At 41.5% G+C, this 17697-nt stretch overlaps 1 pseudogene; it reads left to right on the top strand.

Annotated features, from left to right (window-relative positions):
• Positions 1–8196: 8196 nt before the first annotated feature.
• LOC136393903 (protein SET-like) lies at positions 8197–14538 on the top strand (annotated as a pseudogene).
• Positions 14539–17697: the final 3159 nt, after the last annotated feature.

Below are 17697 nucleotides of genomic sequence, written 5' to 3' on the forward strand. Positions count from 1 at the left end.
CCACAGGTCAGGCAACTTTCCACTTTGTATCATTAACTCTCATTTTCAAAGTAATTCTTTACATTGATTCATAATTGTATTACTGGACGGAAGGGGCTCATTTGCCTGCATGAATCAAAGCTCAAAAAGAGACAAACAGCCTGACCTGTGGTGACGCAGTGGATAAAGCGTCAACCTGGAAACGCTGAGGTTGCCGGTTCAAAACCCTGGGCTTGCCTGGTCAAGGCACATATGGGAGTTGATGCTTCCTGCTCCTCTCCCCTTCTCTCTCTCTCTCTCTCTCTCTCTCTCTCTCCTCTCTATAATGAATAAATAAAATCTTTTAAAAAAAAGAATAAATTTCAAAACTGTGAGAAAAAAAAATTTTTTTTAAATTAAATAAAATAAAGAGACAAACAGGAATTTACAGCCAAGAAATAAGAGTTTATTCACTTTGGAGATAGCACCACCACAGAGTCACAGTTGAGCTATATACTCAAAGACCTGGCTTCCTAATGACTTACAAGGGAGGGTTTATATAGGGAAAAAAATCACTAATCATGGTGGCTAAAGGAGTTAAGGTTGTGATTTCTAATGATTGGTTGATGCTAAGATAGGGGCTAATTGATTATTGCATCTGGTCCTGATGTCAACAATGGCTTCATTCTATCTGATTTTGCAAGGATTTGTTCAGTGACATTGTTCTGCTTTTCTCAGTCTGGAGCTAAATACAGCTGAGGCCCAGATGTTTTCTTTAGTTAGACTGAAATCTGTTTCTGTGGTCAACAGACCCAAGAACTTTCTTTTCCTTCCTTCCTTCCTTCCTTCCTTCCTTCCTTCCTTCCTTCCTTCCTTCCTTCCTTCCTTCCTTCCTTCCCTCCCTCCCTCCCTCCCTCCCTCCCTCCCTCCCTCCCTCCCTCCCTCCTTCCTTCCTTCCTTCCTTCCTTCCTTCCTTCCTTCCTTCCTTCCTTCCTTCCTTCCTTCCTTCCTTTTCTTGAAAGAGGAGAGAGAGAGAATTGGAGTGGGAACAGGGCATAAAGCAGGAAACATCAACTTATAGCTTCTCTTATGTGTCTTGTCTAGGCAAGCCCAGCGTTTTCAACAGATGACTTCAGCATTCCAGATCTATGCTTTATTCACTATGCCTCCAAAGGTCAGGCCCAAGTTTTTTTTTTATTAAGTGAGTGCAGGGGAGGCAGAGAGACAGAGTCCACATACACCCCAACTGGGACCCACCTGGCAAGCCTCCTATGGGGCATTGTTCTGTTGCTCAGCAACAAAGCTACTTTTAGCACCTGAGGCAGAGGGCACAGGAGTCATTCTCAGCATGGGGGGTGGAAAGTGCATCTCATTTGAATCAATCGATCCATGGCTGCTGGGGCAGAAGGGGGGGGGAGAGAAGGAAGAAGGATGGAGGAGAAGATGGTTGCTTCTCCTGTGTGCCCTGACTGAGACTTGAACCCAGGACTTTCACATACCAGGCTGATCCTCTACCACTTATCCAACCAGGCAGGGCACCAAAACCTTGTTTTTAAGACTTGGATGCTAGCTAGCCCTGGCTGGATTGCTCAGTTGGTTTGAGTGTCATCCCAGCACACCAAGGTGTGGGTTCAATTCCTGACCAGGTCATATACAAGAGTCAACTAGTCTATGCATAAATAAGTGAAACAACTTAACATTTCTCTCATTCTCAAATTAATAAATTTTAAAAAATAAACGACTTGGATAGTGATCTCATTGTTAGGAGGGCTTAATGATTAAGCAAGAGAGTGGACATGCAAGGAAGAGGGAGGTGAGTGAGTCAGGGTGCTGGGTAAGGACAGTTTGAGTCAAATAAAAAAGAAAAAGAAAAAGGTCAGACGGAAGAAAATAAGGTTTCTGTATGATTGCAATAGTTTAATGATGTTAACCTAAAAATAAAAGGCAGAAAAATAAAAATCAATAAGTGAAATACAGCAACTATTTATTTGAGATCCAAAAGAATAGCTATTTGGGAAACATTAATTCAGGCAGAAATGCAGGTAATATTCTCATTAGGAGGTGATTTATGAGACAAGGAAGGAGGATAATTACACAAATAGAAGGAATGAATTACTATGGGTGTTAGTAAGTTAACGAAAAAATTTCTATAGGTACAAATACTCTAACATAGTGATACTAATTCCAAAGAATGTCTTTAATTTGGAATCCAGTAGTTCATACTGTCTGCTTTCCTATTATCTTTACAAATAGTAGTTTGTAACACAATGCTGCTGTAGTCCAATCCAAATGTTATTTTGCCCAGTTTTAACATTTCAAAGGTTGGAGGAGTAATAAATGCAAGGCAGTTCCTCTCGGATGTCAGCTCCAACTCCATTTTGAAGTGCCTCTATTAATATTATCTTTTAAAATGTCTATATTTCTTGCTTCCTTTAAAATTCCAACCTCTGTGAGGTCAGATTTTACATCATTTTTTCTCTCCCACAGCACACAGTATGGTGTATGTGAGGTATGGGAGGTGTCAATGTGAAGCCTGGATTGGAATAGGAACAATTAAGACTGAGAGATAATAGACTATCTAGTGGAATAAAAGTTGATGCAAACCAAGGACAAGTTGGATGTGGGAAAAGTTTCAAGAAGAGGCTAACTGAGGATCCAAGTTTGATAGAACTTGTTGACAAAACTAATTCTCTTGGGCAACAAAAATTTCTTTTTTTTTTTTTAATTTATTTATTTATTTTAGAGAGGAGAGGGAGAGACAGAGAGAGAGAGAGAGGAGAGAGAGAGAGAGAGAGAGAGAGAGAGAGAGAGAAGGGGGGGAGGAGCTGGAAGCATCAACTCCCATATGTGCCTTGACCAGGCAAGCCCAGGGGTTTCGAACCTGCGACCTCAGCATTTCCAGGTCGACGCTTTATCCACTGCGCCACCACAGGTCAGGCGGGCAACAAAAATTTCTATCATATTTTTCCCCCCAATAGTTCTGTCATTTATTTGGCATCAATTTAGTGGGTTGGAAATAGTGGAGTCCTCTCATGCAATCTTAGTAATGTGAGATGTTTAAGCATGAGGCTGGTCATATAAAAAGAGCCCCAACGAAATGTAATAAAGCCCCAGGGAGAACTAGAAGACTGAGGCTCAGGTGGTAGCTTTATTTAAATGGCTACTTCTGAATTTAGCGGACAAAAGTAACCATAATTAGTGTGCTTACTCTTGGGTGGTCCCTAACCATGCATAAATCCCTAAGCCCTACCAGGACATCCTAAGGGTAATCAAAACTGCAAGGTGTGCTTCTTGCTCCGAAAGATTTAAAAAAAAAAATTTGTGCATGCCATATCACGTTTAAAAGGCAGAATAGCCTACATCTGGATTTCTCATTATGTGAGATAATCAATTTCCTCATGATGATTGTAGGGGAAGAAAATTTTATTCTACTCTTCTAGTTTATTTTGACTGGTCTAATAATTAAATTGACATAAGACAGATTAACAGGCAAACAACAAATTTAGGTTTGTATGTTTGGGAGCCCCAGAAAGACAAAAAAGGCCCTCAGATAGTCAGGCAATTGAGGCTTATATACCATCCTAAACTAAGAGGTAGAGGTCTGGGGCTTCAAAGGGAAGAAAGACAATTTACAGGTAGATGGAAAGAGCAAATGTTTGGTAAACAAATGTTTGCCTTGTTGTGCAGAGAAAACAGTGGGACAGAGAGGACTTTAAACAAATAGGTCCTGCCTAACTCCCCCAGTCCAGCACAACTAAACCCTTACTCTATAGATCTCTCCAGTATTAGTTTTCTCCATGGACCAGGCCCTCTATCTAAATTCTTTTAGGCAGTTAAAGAGGAAGTAAAAATCATTCCTGATTCTTTTGGGTCTTGATTGTCTTCAGCTAAAATGTGGCACATTCTGGAGCAACTTGTTCTTGTTGGCAGAATGTCCAAATCTGTGGGAAAATTTTTTAAAATTATAATCTATTGATTTTAAAAAGAGAGAGAAGAAGAGGAAAAGAGAGAAAGAGAAACATCAATTTGTTATTCCACTTGGTTGTGCATTCGTTGGTTGCTTCTTGTATGTGCCCTAACTGGGGATTGAACCCACAACCTTGGCATATTGGGAGGCTGTTCTAACCAACTGAGCTACCTGGCCATGGCCAAACCAGTATAAAAATTTTTAGTTGTTAGAGTTTATTTGAGCCAAACAGAGAATACAGCTGGAAGATCTCGACAGAATGAGAAAAATGCCTCTCAGAATAACAGTTTGCAGTTACTATTAAAAAAAATATGGTATATCCATATAATGAAATATAAAAGAACAAAGTAATAATACTGCTACATGAGTGAATCTCAAAAACAGTAATAAGTGTGCCTGACCGGTGGTGGTGCAGTGGATAGAATGTCAACCTGGCACACTGAGGTCGCTGGTTTGAAACCCTAGGCTTGCCTGGTCAAGGCACAGATGGGAGTGGATGCTTCCTGCTCATTCCCCTTTCTCTATTTCTCTCTTCTTTCTCCCTTCCTCTTCTCTCTAAAATGAATAAATAAAATCTTTTTTAAAAATCTATAATAAAACCAGTAGTAAATGCAAGAAATCAGATATAAAAGATTATTCACATTGTCATGTTTTCTTATTCATTCATTCAACCTATATGTCTTTTGATTGGAGTATTTAATCCATTTGCATTTAAAGTAATTTTTATTGCTATGTATTTATTGCTATTTTATTATTTATAATTTTTATCTTTTTTTCCCTAAAGAAGAATATTTCTTTATATTTCTGATAATGCCCATTTAGTGGTGATAAACTCCTTTAGCTCTTTCTTATCTGGGAAGTTCCTTATCTGTCCTTCAATTCTAAATAATAGCTTTGCTACATAGAATAATCTTGGTTGATAGCCTTGCATTTCATCAGTTTGAATATTTTATGCAATCCCTTTTGGCCTATAAAGTTTCTGTTGAGAAATCAGCTGACACTCTTATTGGTGCTCCTTTGTAAGTAACTGACTGCTCTTCTCTTACAACTTTTAAGATTCTTTGTCTTTAACCTTTGGTATTTTAACTATTGATATGATGTGTCCTGGTGTGGGCCTCTTTGGGTTCACGGTTTGGTGGGTGGTTAGACATTTCCCAAACAACCATTTTTGAATCAGTCCTTATATCTTTTTAAATTTTTTATATTAATTTGAGAGAGAGAGAGAAACATTGATTTATTGTCCCACTTATTTATGTATTCATTGGTTGATTCCTGTGTGTGCCCTCGCCAGCAATGGAACCTGCAACCTTGGTATATTGGAATGCACTCTAACCAACTATATATAATGTAGGTGGTCTAGACCCAGAATATCAATCTGGTGTTGTTGTGGGATCCCAAAGTAATCACAAGGAGAACCGGATGGAGCATACGTAGCCTTTATTGTTTACACATAGGGCAGCACCGATGGCAGTAGGTCGACCATAGCTCCACATTCTATTGAAAGAGGCCATGGTTTTCATAGCTAAGCCTTGGGCAATTGCTCAAGCTAAACTCTTTGTCTATGGATAAGCAAGCAGGTGAGCAGGCAAGCAGTGGATGGGGGGGAAGCAAACTTTCCATTCTGTGCTGTTTCTCCTTGATATCTAGTGACTAAGTTTCTTTGTCCTTAGTAAAACCTCAATTGCAGCTTTATTACCCTCTCTTCCACAGCTCACGGCCAGGATCCGTGATCATGGCGTCAGGGACTGGGGAGGTGGAAGGGCCATCTCTAGCATAGACCCTATACCAACTGAGCAAGCTAGCCAGGGCTTTTATTATTTCTTTCTTTTATTTTTAAATAATTTAAAAAATTTTATTTATTGATTTCAGTAGAGAGGAAGAGGGAGAGAGAGACAAACAGAAACATCGAGCTGCTCCTGCATGTGCCCTGACCAAGGATTAAACGGACCACCTCTGTACCTCAGGATAACACTCTATCCAACTGAGCTATCTGGCTGGGCTTTATCATTTCTTGAGCAATCTAAGTCCCCCAAGTAACTAAATTTTGCATTGTATTGCCCTAGGCTTGATGGAAACTCTCGTTTACAAAATTAATTTATGGAAAATATAATTTTTATTAGAAATCATTTCCAACTTTTAGTTGTTAATGTTTTTGTAGTTGAGGCTGTCTACCAAGAGCTACTTCAATAATGTAGCACAGAATAAAATAAATATAAGGATAAATCAGAGGATAGTGGTTATGGTTGTACAACACTGTGAATGTACTTAATGCCACTGAATTGTATATTTAAAATTAGTTATATATTTATATTAAGTGATATGTTATACATATTTTACTATAATTTTTAAATATCAATAGAAAAAAGAAATTAGAACACATAATGGAAAAATCTTTATAACAGCAAGAGAAACTAGATTAACTGGGGAAAAAATTATAAAACTATATGGTCCTTGCCACATATCTCAGTTGGTTAGTGTCATCCCAATATGCCAAGGTTAAGGGTTTAATTCCTTATCAGGAAACATACAACAATCAACCGATGTCCCTGACCAGGTGGCTCAGTGGATAAAGGGACTACCCAGCACACCAGAGGTCATAGGTTTGACCCCCAGTTAGGACACATACAAGAAGTACTCAATGAGTACACAATTAAATGGAACAACTAAGTGAAACAACTAGTTGAAGCTTCTGTCTCTCAAATCAATGGAAAAGAAAAATTTAAAGCAACTGATGAATGCATAAATAAGTGAAAAAACAAATCAATGTTTCTCTTTCTCAAAAAAATCAATCAATAAATAAAAATTTTGAAAGAATAAAACTAGCATTCTCCCTCCCAGGAGCATGCCTGCACCTTTCCTTTCCCCTTTCCTCTCTTCTTCCCTGCAGAGGTGTGTCTCTCCTGCACTCTAAGGTCCTCATGAGACACGCAACCAGGGATCCTTGGGCAGTGGCAGCTCTCCTAGACTAAACCCTTGATCCTGTCTCAAGGCTCCCTTTTCTCTGATTTCCCAGTGAGCCAAAGCAGCCCCACTGAGGCTTTCCTGTTGGATCGTCTTCTTTTTTTTTTAATTTTTAATTTAATTTAATTTATTCATTTTAGAGAAGAGAGAGAGAGAGAAGAGAGAGACAGGGGGGAGGAGCTGAAGGCATCAACTCTCATATGTGCCTTGACCAGGCAAACCCAGGGTTTCGAACCGGCGACCTCAGCATTTCCAGGTCGACGCTTTATCCACTGCGCACCACAGGTCAGGCTAGTCTTTTTTTTTAATATCTTTATTTATTGATTTCAGAGAGAGAAAGAGAAAGAGAGACAGACAGAAAAATGAATCTGTTCCTGTATTGGCCCTGACTGGGGATTGAACCGGCAACCTCTGTGTGTTGGGAAGATGCTCTAACCAACCGAGCAATCCAGCCAGGGCAGCCTCTTCTAGTCTAGGCCCTTCCTTGTCTTACTTTCCTCAGCTTTAATAAACTTACTCTTAAAGATAAAAAAATAAAGAACAAAGCTGTGCAAAAAGGCAGGATAGAGTACCTGAATAAATGGGGAGATGTACCATGCTCCTGGCTGAAGGACTCAATGTAAAAAAAAAACACAAAAAGGAAGATCTCTAATTTATCTATTAATTCTATGCAGTACAAAGGAAGTCTTAATAGAATTTATGTAGATAAACAGACAAGCATACCTGTGTACAAAAATTGCTTCTATTATTACCCATGATCTGGAGTGGAGTATTGAAATAGTATTGTCATAAATGACTAGCCACCTGGAAAGTGCTAGTTGAACTTCTACAACTTACCTTACACAAAGATTAATTCCAGATGGATCAGATCAAGATGTAAAGTTAAAATCATAATAAAAACAAAGAAAAAATATACCTCCCCTCCCCAAATGCACTTAAATAGTCATTATATCAAACCGGGATTCCAAATGACAGACAGACAGCTAAAGGTGTTACCCCATTATCATCAGTTTAACCACAATAAGATTTCTTTATAACCACCAGAATGACTGGGGTTCAGAAGGTTGATAAAAACCCGTTTGATGAGAAGTGAGCAATAGGAGCCTTCATGCCTTGCTCTGGGGAGTGTAAGGTGGTACAACTTTTTTGAAAAGCAGTTTGACTTTGAACTTATTCCAAAATTCTACATCGATCAATTCAAAAGAGTATAATTTATTAATTTAAAAAAACACACAGCATCTGGTAGTTCTCAGAGCTGCTTCTAGCCATGCAACTTCCCTTCGGTCTGATTCTCTGATTTTCCTCACAGCATGGCCCCCGAACACCAATCTTCACTCCCACCTCAAACAAAGAATCTGAGACTGCCTTCGAGCCAGAGAAGTCAGCCTCTCAGGCTTTGCTGAAGGGAGAAAAAGAGCAGCAAGAAGCAACTGACCATATTGATGAAGTACAAAATGAAATAGACTTAATGAACAAGCTAGTGAGGAGATTTTGAAAGTAGAATAGATATATAACAAACCCCACCAACCATTGTTTCAGATGAGGTCAGAATTGATCACTCAAATCCCAAACTTTTGGGTAACAACATGTGTCAACCATCCACAAGTGTCTGCACTGCTTGGGGAAGAGGATGAAGAGGTGCTGCATTATTCCGCAATTATTAAAGTGACAGATTTTGAAGATACTAAATCAGGTTACAGAATAATTTTTTTTTTAATTTTTATTGATTGCTTTTAGAGAGAGAGTGAAGGACACACAGAGAGAAACACTGATATGTTTTTGCTCTTATTTATGTATCATTCATTGGCTGATTGTTGTATATATCCTGACTGGGGATCAAACCCACAACCTTGGTGTATTGGGATGATGCTCTAACCAACCAAGCTACGTGGTCAGGGAATAAATTTTTATGAAAATCCTTATATTGAAAATAAAGTTCTGTCCAAAGAATTTCATCTGAATGAGAGTGATGATTCATCTTCGAAGTCCACTAAAATCAGATGGGAAGAAATTGATGAAACATTCAAGTCAAATGCAGAGTAAGAGGCAGCATGAGGAACCAGAGAGCTTCTTTACCTGACTTACTGCCCTTGCTGATATAGGTGCTGATGAGTGAGGAGAAGTCATCATCAAAAATGATATTGGCCAAATCCTTACTGTATTACCACTTGGTTTCTGACATGGATGATGAAGACTAGGAAGGAGAAGATGAAGAGAAGGGTTGAAAGATATTGAAGAAGAGGATGAGGATGAAGGTGAAGAAGATAAAGATGATGATGGGGTGGCGTAAGGAGAGGAAGAAGAAGGAGAAGTTGACAAATGGAACATTGATAGATTCCAACCTTTTGAAAAGTTGTTTTCCTGTCCCTGGGAACAAGTTGTAGTCTCTCTCTCTCTTCCTTTTTTCTCTCTTTTGTGTTCAGTTGCCCTATTTTGGAGATCTCTCTCATTTCTATCCTTTATACCAGGGGTCCCCAAACTTTTTACACAGGGGGCCAGTTCACTGTCCTTCAGACCATTGGAGGGCCAGACTATAAAAAAAAACTATGAACAAATCCCTATGCACACTGCACATATCTTATTTTAAAGTAAAAAAACAAAACGGGAACAAATACAATATTTAAAATAAAGAACAAGTAAATTTAAATCAACAAACTGACCAGTATTTCAATGGGAACTATGCTCCTCTGACCACCAATGAAAGAGGTGCCCCTTCCGGAAGTGCGGCGGGGGCCGGATAAATGGCCTCAGGGGGCCGCATGTGGCCCACGGGCCGTAGTTTGGGGACCCCTGCTTTATGCCAATGGTCCCCAACTTTTTTTGGGCCATGGACCGGATTAATGTCAGAAAATCTTTTCACGGACCGGCCTTTAGGGTGGGATGGATAAATGTATCACGTGACCAAGACAAGCGTCAAGAGTGAGTCTTAGACAGATGTAACAGAGGTAATCTGGTCATCTTTTAAAAATAAAACATCGTTCAGATTTAAATATAAATAAAACAGAAATAATGTAAGTTATTTATTCTTTTTCTGCGGACCGGTACCAAATGGCCCACAGACTGGTACTGGTCCATGGCCTGGGGGCTGGGGACCACTGCTTTATACCACAGTTCTCACCTTATTTAGGGCAATATATCTTGAGCAGAATACAGTGGGAAAAGAATCTCTGCCCCTTTCTGTTCCAGATGCATTTTATCTCTTCCTGTCTCATCAAAAACTTTATGGGATCAACACCACCTTGCTCTGTGGGAAAAAAGAAAAACCTTATGCTCTTTTAGCTCTGCTGGAAGCTGGAGGGTGGTAGGCCCCTACATAGTAATACATAGAAGTCTAGCTATTTTTCTCCTTTTTCTGTATATTGGACTCAGAGATTACACTGTGTCTCTATGTGAATACTAACAGTTAGCACTTACCAATATGTATCTGTCTATTTTCTCTTGTTTAAAAAAAATTGTTTTTAAATTGCCCTGGCCAGATAGCTTAGTTGGTTAGTGCATTGTTCTGATATGCAAAGGTTGCAGGTTCAATTCCTGGTCAGGGCACATACAGGAACAGATGGATGTTTTTGTCTTTGTCTCTAAAATAAATAAATAACATTTAAGAAAAGGCGCTTTTTTTTTTTAACTTAAAAAAAAAGATTATAGAAGGTCAGCAAAAGCCAGGTTTGAGATGTTGGGGTGTGTTAAGTGAGCGTTTTGATAACATAGCTTCTCCTTTGACATGCTTAATTATGATGTTTAATGGACATCCTTACAGTTTAAGATGCCACTTTTAAAATAAAGTTATCTCCTAATGATGACTTGAACTCTGCCACTTGATGGAAGAATCAGCAGAACCTGTTGGATCTTACTTGGAATTCACATTTCTCTATTGTAATTTTGTTCCTGTTTATATATATATTTTTTAAAGTTTTTTTTGTTTTAATTTTTATTTATTTATTTATTTATTTTACAGAGACAGAGAGTGAGTCAGAGAGAGGGATAGTCAGGGACAGACAGACAGGAACGGAGAGAGATTAGAAGCATCAATCATTAGTTTTTCATTGCGCGTTGCAACACCTTAGTTGTTCATTGATTGCTTTCTCATATGTGCCTTGACCTCGGGCCTTCAGCAGACCGAGTAAACCCTTGCTGGAGCCAGTGACCTTAGGTTCAAGCTGGTGGGCTTTTCCTCAAACCAGATGAGCCTGCACTCAAGCTGGCGACCTTGGAGTCTCAAACTCGGGTCCTCTGCATCCCAGTCTGACGCTCTATCCACTGCACCACCGCCTGGTCAGGCCTGTTTATATTTTTTAATGTTTATTTAATTGTTTTGAGAGAGAGAGAGAGAGAGAGAGAGAGAGAGAGAGAGAGAGGAACATCAATTTGTTCCTGTATGTGCCCTGACCGGGGATGGAACCAGTAACCTCTGTGCTTTAGGACGATGCTCTAACCAACTGAGCTATCTAACCAGGGTTGTTGCCTGTTTATTTTTTAATTTTCTTTTTATTTCACTGGAAAGGAAAGATGATGCTCAGATTTAAATGCTAAAAGTGTACAAGTGCTTTGTTACTATAAAACTAAATGTGTACATAAAATATTTGATGCTTTTCTCTCAGAACAGATATCAAGTTTGACTTGTATAACATATTGCCAAACTTTGTCAACCTAACTCCATATTTTTTGATGCATATTCTGCAGGACAACCTTAGGGCTACGTGGACTGAGTAAAGAAATTTGAATTAATGTATTAATGTCTCCATAGCTGGGAAACATCATGAATACAATTTGCTATAAGTTTCTGAAATTTTTTCAAATCATTTGGGATACCAGATTATTCAAAACTTAGTTCTGAGACTGTTGTAGCCTTAATTTGTATTTCAAATTGACAATTTTAAAAATGAGTCTATAGTCTCACCAGGCAGTGGCTCAGTGACTAAAGCATCGACTTGGGACATTGAGGACCCAGGTCGCCAGTTTGAGTGTGGGCTCACAAGCTTGAGAGTGGGGTCACTGGCTTGAGTGTGGGATCATAGACATGACCTATGGTCACTGGCTTGAGCCCAAAGTTGCTGGCTTGAGCAAGAGGTCACTGGCTCAGCTGGAGACCCCTGGTCAAGGCATGTATGAGGAGCAATCAATGAACACCTAAAGTGCCACAACAATAATTGATGCTTCTCATCTCACTCCCTTCCTGTCTGTCTCTGTTGCTAAATATATATATATATAAAATTTTAAAAATTGGTCTCTATTTACTTGGATATAACAATAGTGGCTGCTACCACTATCAGATCTGGTACTCTACTGCCAAGTTACACATGGGACTATTGCTGGCATGTCTCTATAGTGCTATAAAATGTGGCCAAATAGGCTCTCAGAGTAAACAGTTTGTTATAGTGGTTAAGAAACTCAGTAGTACTTTCATGTCTAAGTTCCAGCTATTTAGTGTGCTGTTCTCAAATGAGACCCATCTATGTGAATCTGAGTGAGATGCTTGACTCTGCTCTGTCTGCTAAATGCCATTTTGCATAGAGTCACATTTTGAGAACTACCCAATGCCTAAGCTTTTTAATGTTGTCAAATATTGTAGCTAAACTTAAATGCCACTTAACTTTTTTTAGCGATGACTTAATGGACAGCCTGGTCAAATTCAAGACTTTCCAATGTATAAAACTTATAAGTGGAACTAGTCTATCAATAAGTAAAGTATGAAAAAACTATCTAGATGGATAGTATGTAATTTCTGCACAGCTGTTTAGTAAATACATCACTGTATATGGGTCAGGAATCTTGCTCCAATAAAGGAACATACAGATTTTTTTTTAAGCATCTGGAAGAGTAGATTCACATAAACAACATATATATTTAATTTTTCATTGATTTGAGAGACAGGGTAATGGGAGAGAGAAGAATCAACTCATTGTTCCACTTAGTTGATTCATTTAGTTGTGCCCTGACTGGTTGCTTCTCATATGTCCCCTTACTGAGGGTTGAACCCATGACCTCGACTTGCTGGGACAATGCTCTGTCCACTCAGCCTCCAGGCCAGCACCATAAGCATATTTTAAATAGGAGAAAAACAGGGGACATGCTCTCCCAGCTATCAAAATATAAACTATTAAAACATTGTTATATTAAACAGTTTTAGACAAATTGATCACTGAAAGTGAAGCAAGTTCAGAAAAAGAATCAATGACAAATCTGTATATTGTTTTATTTCAAATTAGGAAAAGGTGAGTTATTTAATAAGTGGTGTTTTATCTGTTGATGAAACAAAGATCCTTACATTACACCAAATAATAAATATTTTGGGAAAAGAGAGATTTATAAATCCGAAGATAAAGATATAAGGTTACCAAAAAATAAATAAATTGGGGAATGCCTTTCCATCCCCTCCCTTCTTGCGCCACTGTCGTATGTCTCCTAAACTCCAAAGGACCCTATGAGTCTTGGAACCAGGTGGTGTGCAATGGGCAGCAGCAGCTCATCCTGGGCTAACATCCTGGGCTTGTCTCCTAGAGTCAAAGAGTCCACCTCCTCAAGGGATGGTTTAGGCAGCGAGATCCCCAAGGTGAAGAAAGCATGCGGAGTCAGAGGGAGATGAGACATGCTGCAGTGCTTTATTCCTCCCTCCCCCAGCAGTGCCGGAGCTTGTAGATATACTGTTCAGGGACAATAGTGGCATGGTGTCAATGTTACATCAACAAAATAATGTTAGTTGCTGAGTCAGGCATCCCAATAAAGCATGACTGCCTGAAAAATGGTAGCAGCCCTAGAAAGGCACGGGAACCAGAGCTGAGTCAGGCAACTCAAAAAAGGGTAGGAGCTGGGGCTGCCGCCCAGGAAAGCATGGGAGCTGGAGTTCTCTGAAATTTATGCCATGGACCAGAGCTCACATCATGCATATCACTATTATGGTCATACATTCCACCCCTATAGGATGGGGGCTTTGGTACATAGGGCAGCTCATTGGACCCAAGGAGTGCAACAGCAATACAGGGTACAACAACCCACCACCAAGCAAACAGCAACCAGGGTGATAACAATCAGGACCCATGCCAGGTGTTCTTTACATGATTCCACCATGTGGTTAAGGGCTCATTCTGTAGAGCCTGTAGAGCCTGGACCTCTCCATCCATTTCTGCTAGGACTTCTGTCACTTGCTTTTGGTGATCAGGAATGAATATGCAACATTCTATGTGCAATAGGCACATGTTCCCCTTGAGAAGCAGTTAGAAGATCTAGGGCTCTTCTATTCTGTAACACCATTTTCCTCATTTGGGTAGTTTCATCCAATCAGAGAGTCAGGGCCTGCAGGGTACATTCAAGACTTGGGTGGTGTGCTTCACTAAAGCTTCTACTTGTAATTCTACATCTATGGTCTTCCACCTGGGAGAAATGCCACTAAGGGATAAAACCACCATGTGTCTGTTTTCTTATGTAGCCACACAGCTTTGTCTCCCCTAGGAAGGCCCAGACTTCCAATTCTAGCTCAGGTATCTGCTTCATCATTTTCAGGAGTTTGCAAAGGGTGATGTCCGGGGACATGGTATATATCACTGCCCTTTCCCTTTGTCCTCTTTCCCAGAGCTCTTCCCACATGGGTTCGCCTTAGAGTGGTCGGCCCCCAACTGCTTATTGTTGGGCAGCAGATCAAGGAAGACACAGAGTAAGGCCACAATAGACTGCCCAAGTATTGGTACAGACATGCACTTGACCTTGCTCATGCATCTGGACTAGCCAGACGGCCCACAGTTCTGCCTATTGGCTGTTCTGGCCTAGCCCTGTTTGAACCACAGTTCATTTGTATCCAGTTGTATACCCACAGCTGTCCAGGTGGGAGGAGTCCCTTGACTAGATCCATCTATATACCAAGCCTCTGGCACAGACACTTTCCCCTGGGACTCCGTGCCTCTTCTTCCGAAGACACCTGAGGCAGTTCCGCCTCTGCTACCTGTGCCTGATCAGTCACAGGCCCAGCACTTCTTGAAATTGCTGGGCCAAAGGACTAGAGCTAAATGGGCCCCATTGCTCTAGATACACCCCCCGTTTGGTCAATGTAGGCATCTGGGACACCCCCGTCCAGTGTGCCCTCATCCAAGAATGCAGCCACCCTACCACCAGGTAGGTGGACAGGACGGTCATGGGTGCGGCCCTCATGATTGCCTCGCAGGCCTGCAAGGCTGCATAAACGGCTGCCAACTGCTTCTCAATCAAGGAATAGCAGTCTTCCACCTGCTTCTATAGTTGAGACCAAAAACCTAGGGCACCTTCCAGGACCTCTGAGCTTGCCTCTGTCCTCATATACAGAGACTGTCAAGAGGAACGATATACTGGGGTCTGGGGTCCGAAGGACCTATGCGTGGGCTACTGTGGGAGACTGCAAGCTGACAAAGTCCTAGCAGTTTAAGGGTTAAGCCAAAGGCTAAACTCTTCCCCACACCTCCATGTTAGCAGTGACGCTGATTGTTTCTACTCATCCCATCCTCCCACCTCACTTGCTTATTTAAGTTGCTAGAGGCAATTTACATGCCCTTCCTCTCACCCTTTGTTTGCTCAGATGTTGGTTGATTTCAGTTATGCATGGTGGAGGGGATTCCTGTTTATGCCTTAAGAGAATTCCTGTTTATATCTTGGGAAGATTCCTGTTTATGCCTCAGAAATGTGACTTTGTATCGAGACTTCTTTATTTCGCATACAGCTCTGCACTACACAATAAAGCAAACTGGGGGTTTCTCTGCTCTGGCTTGCCATCAGCTTGCAGAGACTTCTCGATCCCATACTTTGTTTCTCTGAGTTTATTTCTTCATTCCACGCCATTCTCACTCAGGACCTGGACAATTACGAGTTGCGCTGGTTTGCAGTAGGGTACAGCCCTTTTTGTGGGGGTAAATGCCACTTCATTGTCATTTGACCAATCCCACAGTGTTCCTTTTTTCACTAACCCATAAAGAAGTTTCAGTATTTGATCCAAGTGGGGTATGAATACTCTCCAGTACCCCCAACAATCCCAGAAACACTTGTAACTGTTTTTACCATAGTGGGCTGAGGATAAGCCTGGATTTTGTTAATGACTGCCTCGAGTATTACTTTGGTCTTACCTGACAAGATGACTCCCAATAATTTGACAGACATTTCAGGTGCCTGCACTTCACTGGCATTGATGGTCCAGCCCCATGTTTCTAGGGCACCTTTCAAAACTCTCTGCTGCTGTCTCTAGATCTGTAAGACAATCAGAGGTTGGCATCATATCATCAATAGAACGAAAGAGGGCCACCACAGGTGGCTTGGCTCATGAAGCCACATGACAAATGTTTGGGCTGTGCAAATAACCCTGCAGCAAGACAACAAAAGTCCAGTGGCAACTTTCCCAAGTGAAGGCTAACTGTTCTTGGCCCTCCAGAGCAGTGTCTATGGAGAAAAAAGCACTTGCCAAATCTACCACATAATGGTAAGTTCCCAGAGTCACAGTCAACTTGTTCATTAATTCTAGTGTGGAGAGTACAGCTCCATGTAGTGGTGGCATGACCTTATTTAGCTCCTGATAGTCCATCGTCATATGCCACATTATGTCCAGTTTTTGTACTGGTCACACCAGGGAGTTGTAAGGAGTATAAGCTGATCACACAGTACCAGCCTCTTCCAGTTTCAAAATGGTCTGTCCAATTTCCTCATGCCTTCTAGGCACCCTATGTGGCAATACACTGCTGGCTCTGCAACTGGGAAGGCACCCCCACGTGCCCTCCCCACACTGCTCAGTGTCTGTGGTCATTTCCCCCTCGAGGGGAGGGGGCGAGCAGACGGTTGCAAGGGGCAATGTGCTGCATGCCTCTACAACATCACCTTCACAACCTAAACCTGAAGGCGGAACTCCCTGCTATAGTTCCCAACTACAGCCTTTACCAGACATCCACCCCTATGATACTTTCAGGGTTAGGACACAGTACACTGCATGGCTTAGGAGGCATTCCTTCCATCTCCAAGGGAGCAATTACTGGCTTCACTTGAACAGACTGACCCTGAAACCACCAAAGGCTATGGAGGTCCCAGGGAACCTCTCTGGGTTCCTGAAGGGGAGGGAGCAGTTAGAGTTGGTATCCACCTAAGCTATCACTCCGCAGTAGATGGGGACTAGTGGATTCCCAATTTCACGTGGGGCCTCTGGTCCCCACCTGTTCCTATTAGGTCTCTTAGCCTTCCCTCTATTCAAACTGGAACGTGAAGGCTTAGAGTTCCCCCACCCCTTCAGCCCTTTTCCACCATGGGCACATTGTGTGCACACAGGGTGAGCTCGTTTCCTCTGCTTCTTCAGCAGTAGAAACTTCTGTTTCGGTTACCATCACCAGTCCTTTTCCTTTGTTAGCAGGGGATGCTGTGCAGGAAGTCAATACATCCTGTATAGGCTTGGAGGGGGACTTGGGGCCAAGAGGGGGAACTGAACACAGGGGCAGAGCCCTCCACCTCTGGCCATGGAGGGACTCCTCTAGGGCTGGTATCCTCTCCTCCAAGGCCTCTTCCGGTTCTGTCTGCTCCAGCAGCCATATATGTTGCTTCTGTAGCAGCATTAAAAACAGCCAGGACACCCTTCCAGCTGCCTCCCAGGGTGTTTTTAGAAGGTTGGCTTCAAGTCCTCTAAAGCCTTCCTCATGGCTTCCCGTGTAGGTTCCACAGTCTCCCAGTCCACCAGAGCCACCCATATTGACAGGACCATCACTACCAGCTGCCAGAACCTGGCCAGTGGCCACATGTCACCACTGCCTTCCAGGGGTTTGGGGACTGAAAAGGTACTTACCACACCCTATTTGTGATGCTAATTGTTGGAGGCCACCTGC

This window comes from Saccopteryx leptura, chromosome 2 (assembly GCF_036850995.1).
Source record: "Saccopteryx leptura isolate mSacLep1 chromosome 2, mSacLep1_pri_phased_curated, whole genome shotgun sequence".
Lineage (NCBI taxonomy): Eukaryota > Metazoa > Chordata > Mammalia > Chiroptera > Emballonuridae > Saccopteryx > Saccopteryx leptura.